A 13,558-nucleotide genomic window follows, 5' to 3' on the forward strand; every position below is an offset into this window, starting at 1 on the left:
TTTCCCACCAGGGACGCACATTGTAAGCCACTTGAAAACCGCCCATGAACGATGGCACAACACTCTGGTTCCAATTTACCTCCTCTCTCTGAGTTCATCCCTTGCTATTTTAAGAAGCAATGACTACAACTGCTGTGCTGTGAAAGAGACTTCATTTCACGTATTTTCCTTATTCTAAAAGACAAATGGTTTGGGAAGTTATAAGACCCTTAGCAGATCGCCATAAAAATTAAAACCGTACAGCACTCACCTGGAGGCCTGCTGGCGCTCCCCAGCAGAGGCCTGTGGTCATTCTCCTGGCCCAGCCTGTGGCCAGCTCTGCACTGGCCGGGATGGAAGGATGTCCATCCACTTCTATTTTGCATGGCATATCCCCAACAGGCGAGCGGTGAATGCAAACAGAGGAGGGAGGTGTGGGCAGCCTGAGCTATCAGCACAGCCCGCCCGGGACACCACCCACCCCACTGCCCCTGCCCCCAGCAAGGAGAAGGACCCCCTCAGCAACCCCAGGTGCGGCAGGACTAGATCTCCTGGGCCCCCGCTTACCAGATTCACTGCTCTCTGGAGAAGCCCCCCTGCCAGGCAGCCTTTCCACAGGGACTGCCAGAGAGTAAGGACGGGCCCAGGCCCAGGGAGCCCGCCTGGGGCCGTGAGGGCTTCCCCAGGCTGCGTGCCGGCTGAGCGAGGCCCTCTGCACCTTTCCCAAAGACCATCTGCTGCTGGGATTGTGGGTGACGATCCGTGATCCCGTGGACCCCCCCCTCCCCTCCCCTGCCCAGTGTTACTCATCGAGGCGATTCCTCCCGTGTGCAACGGGGTGGCAACCCACGTCCTTGCTCTGGGAAGGAAACTCCCCAGTGTTCTCTCAGCAAGTCCTTTCCTGGATCCCGACGTGAAGCACCTCCTAATTTCCTTGTTCCGCATAACAAGAATCTGAAATGCAAAGGGGTAAAAACAAACAAACACAGGTTCAAAAACACCTCCAGAATCGCAGTTGCTGCAGAAGGACTGGAGGCTCTTAGTGCAAGCCCCACCGCCGCCGACGGGCGGCTTTGGGATTACCAGGCCCTCGCTCAGCCCGTGTCTGCTATTCTTCAATTGCCTCAGCTTAAAATATGCCAGTGTTGTATTTTGGGGAGGTGTGTTCTGAACCCCTTCACCCTCTGAAGGAGGAGATCAAGTCCCTGGAATACAAACGCTCATTCTTCCTCAGAGCAGCCCGAGGACAGAGGTCCTTGGCACGTGCGATGGGCATTTAAAATCCTCCGTGCAAACGGAGTGACTTCAAAAGCACTCTCCCTCCCACCTTGCTGCCTGGAAGAGTCTCTGTGTGCGTGTGGGGCTCTTCCTAGCAGCTACCACATAAATGTAGCCGGATTATGTGGCCAAAACCATTGTGTGTCAAGAGAATGTCATTTAAAAGTGAGTACCCTCTTAAAAAAAAAAAAAAAGAATCTGATCATGTGGGGGGAAAAAAGGAAAACCCACCATTGTGAAGTTAGTTACCCAGAGAATAGGTTTTCAAGTGTCTATTTAAGCCTCATATTTAGCTTCAAATGGTGATTTAGTTGGAAAAAAAAACTTCACAGGCCTTTCATGCGAAATGCTAGTGCTGCAGCCAGCGGTCGGTGATCCTCTCTTCAGAGCTGGCCCAGCACGTGCGAGATAGCAGTTAGCGATCGATGGCGTCAGGCTCACAAACAGCAGGTAGTGATACCCCTGCATTGGTACCTTGTGCTTAAGTAATTGTTTGCACCTTCCAGAAGGATCTTCTTTCCACACATTAGGGCCATGCCGAGAGCCCAAGAAGGTATCTTGCTGGGGTACAGCTCCTCATCGAGCTTCCTGCAAAGTCACTGGAAACACGTTCAATTCCAGATTCCAGCGTGAGGCCGAAACCGATGTGAACAGAACTCACTACACCGACAGGATAAAGTAATAAAAGAAACTGAAAGTAAAACAAAAAAAGAAGAGGTCTCTGTTGGCTTGCATGGGATACCAGTTTCTACCTCATGTTTCTTCTAATTCCTGAGGTCAACAAACACACAAGATATAAATACCCACGTCCGATCAGATTCACGAGGAAAAGCAAAAGGCTTCCGTTTGTGCCCATTGTCAAGCCGGGGCAGCGCTCCCCACATTCAGAACCAGAGACGGAGCTGCTCCCTGGGCAACAGCAGCACCCCACCCCCCATGTGGGCTCCTGGTGAGGCTCTGACCACCCGTCAGGGTTGCATGTGTCTGTGAGCCAGGACCCCGCCAGACAGCCTCTCCGTCCTCACAACTCCATGTGGCAGCTGCAGGAATTCTCCCACTGCAGGGAGGAGAGACAGAGTCAGAGTCTCCGTACCTGACCGGAAGGCTGCCCACTCCCCGGTGCCTGTGGGGCTGAAATCCCCGCAGATCTGACTGGGGAGGCCTCCTCGTTGTCCCCGCACAAGACGGAGTCGGCCCTATTCTCGGGTTATTTTGATTCAACAGGAAATTCCTACTGTAGACAAGTTGAAACACGTGCGTCTATTACTAGAGCTACGGTTGCATTTCGAGGGAAGGGAAGCGGGAAAGCCGAGCACGCTCTTGGGCTCTAAAGCCAAGCCGAGGCACAGTCACTGGTCTGCCGCTCGCGCTGCCCTCAGGAAGTCCCCTCCTGGGCCGGCTTTCCTCACTGGCCCCTTTCCTCCAGGCACACAGCCTAGCTTCCTCAGGCCCCGCGGGCATCAGCAGCCCTGAACGGGGGCTCTGCCGACACATCCCCGTGGAGACGCCTTTTTAAGGCGTTCTTATATTTAGTCTTGCTTTGGGTGATCCTTATCAGAACTTTTGGTTGGTGGAATGATGTATGTGATTCACCAGAAAAAAAAAAAGAAAGAAAATCTTCGCCTACCTCCCTTAGAAAGCACATCTTCCTTCCCTCCCTTCCCTTCTCTCCTCCTCTCTCCTCCCACCCTCTACCCCCTCCCCGTTGCTTCATCACAGTAATTGCTCAGGTGAGCTTACTGAAGAGTCATCCTTCTCATGCTCCCATGTCTCGGGTTAGGGTTAGGGTGAGGTGTGTTCCCCGAATACGCCTCTTCTAGGAGGAAAGGCAGGTGGGAAGCAAGAAGACACGTCTGATGTCAAGTGCCCACCAGGCAACAGTGTACACTTTGTCTACACTTCCCTAAATTCCAGAGACTTTTCTTCCATGTCTTACAGGCAGGGACACTCACTCTGCAGGTCCTGTGGGATTTTATGCACGCACTGACTTAAAAACAACTTTATTGAGGTATAAATAACACACCATAAAATTCAAGCATTTTAAGTGTACGCTTCAATAATTTTTAGCAAATTTACCACGTTGCGCAAACATCATCACGATCCAGTTTTAGGGCATCTCCATCTCCCCAGCAAGAGCCCTCATGCACATTTATAGCTAAGCCCCATTCCCGCCCCCGGCCCCAGGCAACCACTAACCTACTTCCGGCTCTGCAGATAGGCTTTCCCGTCAGTGAAATCATATAGTGTGTGGTCTCTCACTGGGCATAATGTTAAGGTTCACTGGTGTTACACCGTGTGTGTGTGTGTGTGAGAGAGAGAGAGAGAGAGAGAAAGAGAGAGAGAGGGAGGGAGAGAGTTCCTCTGTATGCACACCCCGACTTTCCATCTGGTTCCTGGCGGGTGAAGACGTCTGTCCAGTAGACATCCTATGAACCCACACCTCACAGTGAACGGAACGTCAGTTGGCAAACTGTGGCTTACAGGGGTTACGGGTTTACAGCCTTATCCGTACATCTCTGCCGTCTTCGGTGCAACGTGTCCCCAGCGCCAGCCGGTCCAGCCGCTCTGCACACACACGTGGCTGGGTAAAGAACATCAAATTCCTCCTCAGGCTGTTCCAAGGTGATGGTTGTGGCTCTGCTTCCCACTAGGAACGCAGCACTCAGCAATGGTTCCCCTGCTTCCACCGCCCTCCAGGGGGCCAACCACACGCTGGGCTGGGCTCTGCTTGGCTCGGCGGTGTCAAACACCGGCACCTCAAGCAGAGTTAGGGAAAAGGGAAGTCAAGTCCAAGGACGGTGTGTCTGTGTGTGTGCGGGGAGACATCCTGTGGGCGCACAGACGTACACAGACACGTCCGTCTTTGATGGACAAGAGGCCGGGAGTCGGTGTGGAATAACACACACACAATTACTAGAAATAAATCCCAGTCCGCTGCAACAGTGGCCCCTTAGAAACTGCTGCTCCCCGTGGAAGGAGCAAGAAGAGGTAAGGCGGGCGGGCGGCCCAGGGTCCGTTCACGGTGATGACTACTTGGAGTTAGCTCCCAGCTGCAGCCTGTTTCTAGAAAGCTCACGGTCACTGTGACCAAGGAATGGTGCCCGTGTCCCCAAGGGCAAGGAGGGCAAGGCACAGTCACGGGTTCCTGAGGCCCCACTTGACCCCCATGGGGCAGGAAGACATTCAAACACTTAGGGAGGCTGCAGGGTCCTGCGGGCTTCCCGTGGCTCCCAGCAGCAGCCAAGCAGGCAGGATTTGCCTCCACTGCCCAGATGGTGAGGACATTTCTGGAACAGCACGCATGGGCTGCAGAGCCTATGGGACAGGGGAGAGCATGTGCCAGCTCCTGGACACTGGGGACATTTTCCCAGCTTGCCTCGACTTCCCCCAGCACACATTTCTGAGCCTGCGGAGGCTCCTGGACATTAGGTCTGGTTCATCAAGGGGCGGTTTGAGGAGGAAAAGCAGGCCTCAAGCCTGAGAGCTTGGAGGGGAGGCAGAGGACTGAACAAGGAGATGCTGAGAGTCCAGGGCATGAAGTGTGGGTGGCATCCTAGAGTCCTGCCCCGGGAGAGATGACAGAGGTGGCCAAGGGCCAGTTCAGAAGCCCTGATGGTAGGGCACCTTCAACACCTGCCACGTGCACTGTCCAGGCTGCCCACAGGGACGCTTTGTGGAAAACGAGGATGATCTCCCTCCAGCTTGGACTCCAGGGACCAGAAAGAAGGAGCAGGTATGGGGAACCTCCCACACTTTCTGGGTGCCCCTCCCTGATTTGCAGGAACATTGAAATTATTGTCTCTTTCTGTTTCCTTTTGGTCACAGGTGGACGGGTTACTTGGGAAGTAAAACAGAAACACCCATGCAGAGCTCAGATTATAACTGCTCTGGGGTAGATGAGCCTCCGTTCCGAACAAATGCAGGTGTGGGGGGTACATCTTCTAATTGGTCTGACCCTGATGGCAAGTCAGGTGCTCCCGAGAAGAAATTGTTTCTTAGGGCATACTGAATATCTTTTCCAGAACAGTAGGGCACAAACTCCCAGTGCTTTTCAGCATTACCATGCTGGCTACAAATAGGGTCAATTATACCATTAGAGGGCATCCCTGCCGATGCAATCACTATCACCTTGCAGATAGAGCCTGTGATTAACCTCCGTAAACACAACAGAAGATACTGAGAGACGAGGCTCATGCCTGGTTGTGGGGGAAGGTGCTGGGATGCACAGGCTGCCATCCCATCCCATCTCCATCCCATCTCCATCCCATCCCATCCCATCCCATCCATCCCACCCCATCCCATCCCATAGCCATTCAATTCCATCCCATCCCATCCCCTTCCATAGTTTTCTATCCCATCCCCATCCCATCCTATCACTATCTCCTTCCCAACCCATCCCCTTCTCATCCCATCCCCATCCCTTCCCATCACATCCCATCTATCCCATCGTATCCCCATCCCATCCCATCACATCCCATTCCACTCCATCCCAATACCTTTCTATCCTACCCCCATCCCCTTCCCATCCCATCCCCGTCCCTTCCCATCCCACCTACATCCCATCCCCATCCCATCTCATCCACATCCCTTTCCATCCCATCCCGTCTCATCCCGTCCCACCCCTTCCCATCCCATCCCCATCCCAACTCCATCCCTTCCCATCTCATCCTCATCCTCAGGGGCTCCTTTCATTCTCTTTATGCTGCAATGGAGAATAACTGCATAAGAAATGCTACCATTTCCAGCTCCCTTATGTGTGTAACCTGGCTTAGTCTTCAAATGTCTCAGGAGTGGTTCCTGCCATTACATCCACAAGACAATTAAGGAAACATGGTTTAGATAGTCTCAGTCACCTGCCCAAGGCTTCAGAGAGTAGGAGGCAAAATGGGTGTGGACTCACGCAGTCTGACTCAAAGCTGAGTCTCTTTCGTCCTTCCTGCATCTCTGGATCCCTTATTGCCAGGTTCTGCTGCCTCCCATGTACAAGAAAGGAGGCTGCGGGGCATGACCCTGCCTGCCTCTCCTTAGGCATGGGGGTTCCGGAGGAAAAGAAATGAAAGGGGGGGAGGTTTTCCCCACTGTCCCCCAGCCCCAGCCACACTCCTGCTGGCCCTGCTTCCTCTGCTTTGCCTGGAGGCTGCCTGTAACACAAGGACCAAGCCAACCCAGAGAGAGCAGCCAAGTGTCCCTCAAGGACTCCACTCTTCCAAATTGCTCCAACAGTGGAGTTAAGTTCAGATCTCACTTCTACTTCTTGTTGATTGAGGATATTAACGCTTTATTTACTGTCTGCCCTCAGGAAAGTCTCCTCACACCTGGAGGCTCTGTCTTTTCTGGAGGCTCTGTCCTGTTCACATGCCCTGAAGGGCCCCAGAAGAGGCCCCCCGAGACGACAGAACACACATTACTGTTCCTGTCCCAGCTCAGTACTGCAGGCAATGCACCCTGAGTGGAAGGCCTCCATTCCCAAAACCCGTGGTGGCTCTCTGCCACACTCCTTTCCCTTCCCTGGCTGGCTGGAGAGAAGAGGATCACCATGGCAACCTTGGAAACTGTGTGTGTTGCAGGAGGCAAGGCCTTGTCAGCCTGGTCCCTGAGCTAAGCATGGCCCAGCACTGGCCAGCCAGCCAGCTCCGCCCACTGCCCCTAGCTGAGTCAGAAGCCAGCTTCCAAGGAGCTTGAGCCATTCCAGACTTGGGAGCCTGTTTGTTCTGAGTCTCACCTACCCTTTGTGATCTGTAATACTCCATGGTGTTTCCAAAAAGAATGTATGAATTCATGCCAAGGGGAGAGAGCAGAGCCTACAACATAGGACTCGTCTGCAGTTATTCTCACCCCCCACCACCACACCCACTCCAGCCTCCTCTCCTTGCTGCAGTATTTATGGCCATATCTAAGTTCAGGCTCACTGGGGAGAATGATGGATCGGGCTCGGCTGAGAAGGTAAATGCCTGGGAGGGCTTGGAGCAAGAGAGATCCAAGTTTCCCTGAAGGAAGTAACTGCAGTGTTTTCTACGGATGAGGGAGGAGGGGGTAGAGAGGCTTCTGAGTTGAGGATACCCATACCTCAGGTGGGGGAAGGTCAGGACTAAAAGGGGAACTGGGTCCCTAGAGGCCCTGGAAAGGGGCTACCAGATGACAGATGCCCACTTTCCTGCCCAAGCCTGGCCCCAAAGCAAAAGCACTGTAGGGCCATACTGGCCAGGGCCAGGACCACACCCACGACTTATGGGGGTGTGAATCAAGAGGGGACAGTCTCCCCAACGCTCTGGGTTGCCCAAGACTCATGGGAAACAGCATAGCTCTTCAAGAAAAGAAGCTGCCTTCTCCAAATAACTGAGCTACCCATTGGTCGGGCAGAACATGGAGCTCGAGGCGACGGGTCTTGATCTGGAAGTCAAGGGCACCTCACCTGCACAGGCGAGAGGGTGGCGCCATGCGCACTACTGATGTCTGCCTCTGGGTAGCCCCCACCTCTCCAGGAGAGCAGGGGAGAAATGAGGGGAGAGAGAGAGCGGTAAAGAAAGAAGGACAGAGGGAGAGAGGGGACAGAGCTGGGGACAGAGATGCAGACTGCCTCTCAGAACGGCTGAGGTGGCACCAATAGCTCCCAGTCAGGGCTCAGAGCAGAGCACTACCGTCCGCCCCAGGTCGCCTGTCGGGAACACCGCAGTTAGCAAGTTATCACTTCTCTGTGCCCCAGTGTGAGAATCATCACAGGACACAGCGAGGTGGTGGGTGCCAAGCGCCCCGGTGTCTACGTGCGGTAATGAACCGTCCCCACATCCATAGCTGAGGCTGACGAGGAAGAAAGGAACAGTCTTTTGTTTTGACATCAGATGTTCATAGTTACCAAGCAGGAAGTCACAACCAATATGACCTAACCAGCAAGCAACGGGAGGCAGATAAACGAGTTGTGAGAGTGCCCCGGTTAATAAGGCGGTTCGCGCAGGCGGGCAAGAGGCACGGGGTGGGCAGATGGCAAGTGCGGTGCGTGCCAAGTGCTGCTTTCTGTGCGTATTTTCTCTATCTTGGGAAAGTGTGATTTTTTTTTAACACTGCTATAAACAAAACAAAACAAAACAAAACTGCTTAATACGTTGTGGCCTCTGTAGCAGATTACTAATGCTTCCCTCAGTCAGACGAAGGGAGCAGTGACTCCTGGCCTCTCAGAGGCAGACGTGCAGCCTGGCTGTGTCCACCGCTGATCAGCTCCACCTCGTCCCCTGGAAAGCCCAGGGAAGGTCTGGGCTGCCCCTGGGGGCAGGGGGCAGGGTACGGGTTACTGGGGGCAGGGGAGGGGTGGTGGCAGGGCCAAGCTGTGGCTTTGATTCTGCCTCAAGCCAGATGGTCACTGCTCCGTGCCGTGCTCCTCAGGGAGGCTTGGCCTCCTCCTCCAGGCTCCCCGCGTCCTTCTGCTTCTTCCTCTGGTCACTGGGCCGCCCTGGGAGGGTCCGGGCTCGTTTAAACTACGCTTCTCGCTGCCCATGTGAGCGCTCACAGCCGTGGTCTGATCAGGAACACAGAATCACAGCACGTGAAGTGTTCCAAGTACAGAGAGGCTTGCACGGCCATCAGGAGGCCAGAGGAGCTGATGGCAGGGAAGGTCCCGACAGAGCTCACCTGAAAACCGCCGTCCAGGGCCCCGAGTCGCCAGGCACAGGCTTCGCCAGAGCAACTGGGCGCCTCACAGAGCACTCGAGGGAACTCCTGGGACCTCCCGTCGGCCACTGCCTGCTGTCAGCTGCCACATCCGCTTGCAACTGCGGGAGACACCGGCAGCCCTGCCCGGTCACGCTGAGCTCTGGGCAAGTGGTGCTCACGGGCACCGCTTGGGGCAGGGGGGCCTGGGAAGCGTAGTGTGACGCACCGCCACACTGCAGAGGAGACCTCCGAAGGGAAGGGGCCTGACCTTGCAACATGGTCGGTAGACAGAGAAGCACATGGTAGTTTGTAAGCACAGGTGAGACTTGAACCTGATACCAGAGTCGGATTCAACTTGCCCGGGAAGGAAGGGGGAAGCACACAGAGGTCACGGCCTCTGAAAACCCTCGAGGCTAATTTATCTCTTCGTCTCAAAAGTTCATTTTTTCCCCAATAGGTGAATTTTGTTAATACTTCTTCAAAACCTGATGAATATGAGAAGGTTATAATGAAGAAGCCTGGAGGGAGAGGGTACACCAAGCAAAAAAATCCTGTGATCGTTACCAATTGTCAGTCTCTAGAAACACAAAAATACAAGTGGAAAACATAATGAAAAGCGTACTACTTTATAAGAGATGTGCAGCACTTAAAATTCAATAAATATTTCATCAGGGCCTTTATCCCATTGGAGACATGATGAATGGGCTCTGCAGCACGAGGAGAAGCGGCGGCCGGCGTGTCTGGCTGCATTTCAGGAGCAGGAAGAGGGGCCTCGGGGGCAGACTGATGGGTCCCTGGGACTCCAGCCAGTGGCCTCCACGGGGATGGTCCCATGCCCAGAAACGGCTCTGCTGAGAAAGATGATTCGAGACAGAGGTGGCCAGTCCAGCTTCTATATCCTTCCAGCCCTGACGGTGCACAAGCGTTCAGTTTCTAGCCTTTCAAAGACTTCTCCCTTTGGGGTAAAAACAACACGCCAGGAGTCCTGCCTTCTTGGCCTTTTCCAGATCTGTTGATAAACAGTGTCTGTGTCAGAACCGCGTTCATGCTCAGTGTAGACTATGATCCCAACAGGTTGCCCTGGAAACACCCAGCACGCAGATGAGCTGCTGCCCCTGCCCTCAGGGGCTTACAGTTTCCTGGGAATTGATAAAAACACACAGGAAGGCAGGAGAGGATCCTTTCAAACAACAGAGCCCTAAGGGCCCACAGGCAAGGTTCTCAGGGAGGCAGACTTGGGGATGAGCTAGCCGGGTTCCCCTGTAAGGAGGGCTTGCTGCAGTGCGGTTGGGAGTGTGGTCAGTAGACAACCTGCAGGTCTTCAACCCCGCAGGGCCTGGCTCGGCCCCTGTGACCTGGTCGTGTCCTTAGCAGTGGCTGGGGATCCATCACTGAGGATGGAGTATAAAGGTCAAGCCATTCGTGCCCAAAGTTAACTCTGATGGGGCCCATGGGGTCTACTAAGGGCCCTCCCAATAAGTGTCCTGCACAGCGACTCTCTTGGAATCATCATCTCCCCCGAAAGCCCAACTGGTGACACTCTGCTCAGCCCACCCTCCCTCTCTTCCTGTTTGTCTGTGCCCACTCAGCTCTCCTAGTTCCCTGCCTTGCTATGAAGCATTGAGCTTCACTTTAGCTGTCCTCTGGAGGCCATCTTCCTCTGCTGGCCCCACTTTGGTCCCTTGAAGATCTTTTTGTGGTGCTGTGTGGCCCTGTGCTACCTTTCCTCATTCTCTGGATGTTGATGACCATCTCTGTTACATACATGTCCCCAGCCCTGCCGTGGCCTCCATGCTAGGACACTTTGTTTCTCCCATTCCACTGACGGGTGTCCCTGGCAGGCTCTGTTTTCCTCCCCTTGCCCCCTTGGTGGGCAGTGGTCCTTTGGGTTCAGCCCTTTGGACTCTGAAGGATTTCCTCCAGGCTTCACTTGCCAGGTGATGTGATAAATGAGCTCGTCCTCTGAGCAGTGGCACCTGCCATGTATCAGGCATGGCATGCATACTAAGGATGTCCATAAGGAAACATACAGATCTCTGACTTCTATGTTTAAAAACAAGTCGGAAGCAAGAATACTTGTAACCTAAAGAAACTGATCTCTGCTGATGGCATTTCAGCCACCAGGGTACTTCGGAAACAGAGATTCTTGATGGAGACCATCCCCTTAGCATTACCTAGTCTGTCAAGAACACGGTCTGACCCCAATACCTTTGTTTGCCACTAAAACGAAGTCCCAGAGATGCTGACCTAAGACCACATATTTTTAGACGTGAAGGTACCCTAAAACCTGCAGTCTGTACTGGGAGCTCTGCTTCCCCTGCGGCGTCACTACGCGTCGCATCAGAGGGATCGAGCCCCTTAACAATACAGAACACCACCTGATCGAGGGTGAGCATGAGGAATTAAAAGATGCAAGTGAAAAAGCCTCCTTAGAAATCATCTCGAGTAGGTGATGTGACACCAGCCAAGTGGAACTCATGATGACACACTGATGTACTCATCAAAGCACAGGCTTCTACTCCACTGAGCCAGCTAATCAGATCAGCACCGATGACAATATCACACTGTACGTTCAAAGCCGACAGTGATCTGGGGAAGCGGAAAAATCCAGTAGTTGATAAATGGCCATGATTGCGCCTATCGGCATCTTCCAGGAAACTTTATCTGACATGATTGTTTTTAAATATGAAACTGAACAAAGAATCAGTTTCTACCAGAAATGGAAAGTTTGAGTTACACGCTAGATAAAAATATACTTTTATAGGAACAAAGTCATCCCTGTAGAGAAAAGCAGGGATAATTCTGCTGAGCAGTCATCAGAAGCAGAAGCCATTAAGTGGTTATTGAAACTCTGGGTATCCCCTCCAGCAACAAGCGTCATTAGTCTGACGCATGTCAAGTGCTACTCTAGAACTAATGGGATTTAATTTTATGAATTGTTTTCATAAATATTAGAAAACATCTTGAGAGAGACATACTGTATTATACATCTGTGTACATGATGAATGCATGCAAATGACTGGGCCCAGCTCCTGAATAATTCATCACCATCATTTTATTTACTTAGGAAAATGATACTGGATCTGTTTGGCAGATTTTAAGCTACAGTTTCTGTCAGTAAACTGAGCCCCTAGTGTGCGGGCAAAAGGCACAGGGCAGTGGGAGGTACCCTGCATAGGAGACAGCAGCCTGTATCTCACCGAAGTCCCTGATTCTTTAGAAAACAAATGCGTGTTTGATCCGGTCAATTTTTAAAAGTCTCAGCTCTGTAATGATACTTGCATAGCTGCTTTCAAAAGAAATATCCCCCCCTTTCTGTGCCTCTTTCATCCTGTTTGTGAGTGCCCTATGCTTGCTCTTTTTTAAAAGGATTTCACTCCCCTGTTGTTGTTGCCTTGAGAAACCAAGTAAGAGGACAGAAAGTTCAAAGAACCTGGAGAGAGTCCTAGGAGCACACATGATGGGCACCTGGGAGAATCGGGGTTCCCCTCGTCTCACTCTTGGCCATTTGAAGAGAACATGGGGGTAAGAATATGCGAGGAGGTAGAGGGGGGATCCGAACACTCCCACACACAGTGGGTGGTGCCCTGCAGGGACGGGGGTCCCTGGGGTTACTCGGCAGGAATCACCTGTCAAATGATCACCACCGGCTCCCTCTTCCTGTGGGCACTTTAGAGCAGGGAGAGGTCTCTCCCACTCGTGGTTCTGTGGCTCTTCTCCGACATCATCAAGCCTGCCCAGCTGCTGGTGACCCCCTCTTTCAGCTCTGGACCCCTGAGCCCCCAAAGCACAGGAGTCCACACTGAATGTCCGGAGAACCCAGGAGGCGGGGCTGTACCGGCCACACTCCCCGCACATGCTGTTGGACGGTGCCACCACCCTGCCCTCTTTCTGCCCTTTACTCTGTCTTCCTGATGCCAGCTTCCTTGGCCATGGAGTGGACACTTCTGCTGGACAGGCACTGGGACGCTGGGTGCCGGATCCCGAGGACTTTCTAGAGCCCCGTCTCGTGTATTCCCTTCATGCATTTCTCCTTCCGCACAACCCAGGCCCCCCTTTGACCCCCAGTCCAGTGCCTCAGTCCTCTGCTCTATCTGCCCGCACAGTCCGGGCTGGACGTGAGGGCCCCTCGCGGAGCTCGGATACTCGAGCACGGTGGCGACCCTAACGGAGGGCGCACAGTGACCACAGGACCCCCGCTCCCGAGCACAGTGGGTGTCTGTCTTCCGCACGGCTCTCAGCGATGGACAGGGAGCGGGAGGGGCCAATGAGCCTTTGTTCAAAAAAGAAAGAGGGGTCTTCTGAACAAGCAAAGCCTGCCCAAGCGTAACACTGAAGTGGCACCAAGCACAGCAGAGGACGCCCTCAGCGCAACTTCCCCTCACGGAGCCACTTCCCTGGGTCCTGCGGCTTCCACCCCAGCCGGCCGCCCTCAGCCCCCCGCCATCGGGGGCAGCCCCCAGCCAGACCGGAAGGGCAGGGGATGCGGGCTCCGGCACCCTGCCTCATGTGCGTGCCCTATCTCCCACGCCCCTGCAGGACTGGGAGCTCCATGGGCTACACCCCTCTGCCCGGCGGTCAGAGGCGTCCCTGGTGGACCCCTGTGCCCCAGCCCACCTCCCTTTGCAGGGACACTTTCACCCGGATCCTCATCTCA

At 53.7% G+C, this 13,558-nt stretch overlaps 1 long non-coding RNA gene across 2 annotated transcripts in view; it reads right to left on the minus strand.

Moving 5' to 3' along the window:
- Positions 1–781: 781 nt before the first annotated feature.
- LOC130543039 (uncharacterized) overlaps positions 782–13,558 on the minus strand; it is a 415,403-nt gene continuing 402,626 nt past the window's right edge. Inside the window, exons 5-6 of one of the 2 annotated variants that reach the window (XR_008958058.1) lie at positions 1,732–1,948; positions 782–933 (exon numbers count right to left, since the gene is read on the minus strand). This is a non-coding gene — a long non-coding RNA (uncharacterized LOC130543039). Of the gene's footprint in view, positions 934–1,488; positions 1,949–13,558 lie in introns of both variants that reach the window. The other variant, XR_008958057.1, reaches the window with a different exon arrangement.

Source organism: Ursus arctos, unplaced genomic scaffold, assembly GCF_023065955.2.
Source record: "Ursus arctos isolate Adak ecotype North America unplaced genomic scaffold, UrsArc2.0 scaffold_7, whole genome shotgun sequence".
Classification (NCBI taxonomy): domain Eukaryota; kingdom Metazoa; phylum Chordata; class Mammalia; order Carnivora; family Ursidae; genus Ursus; species Ursus arctos.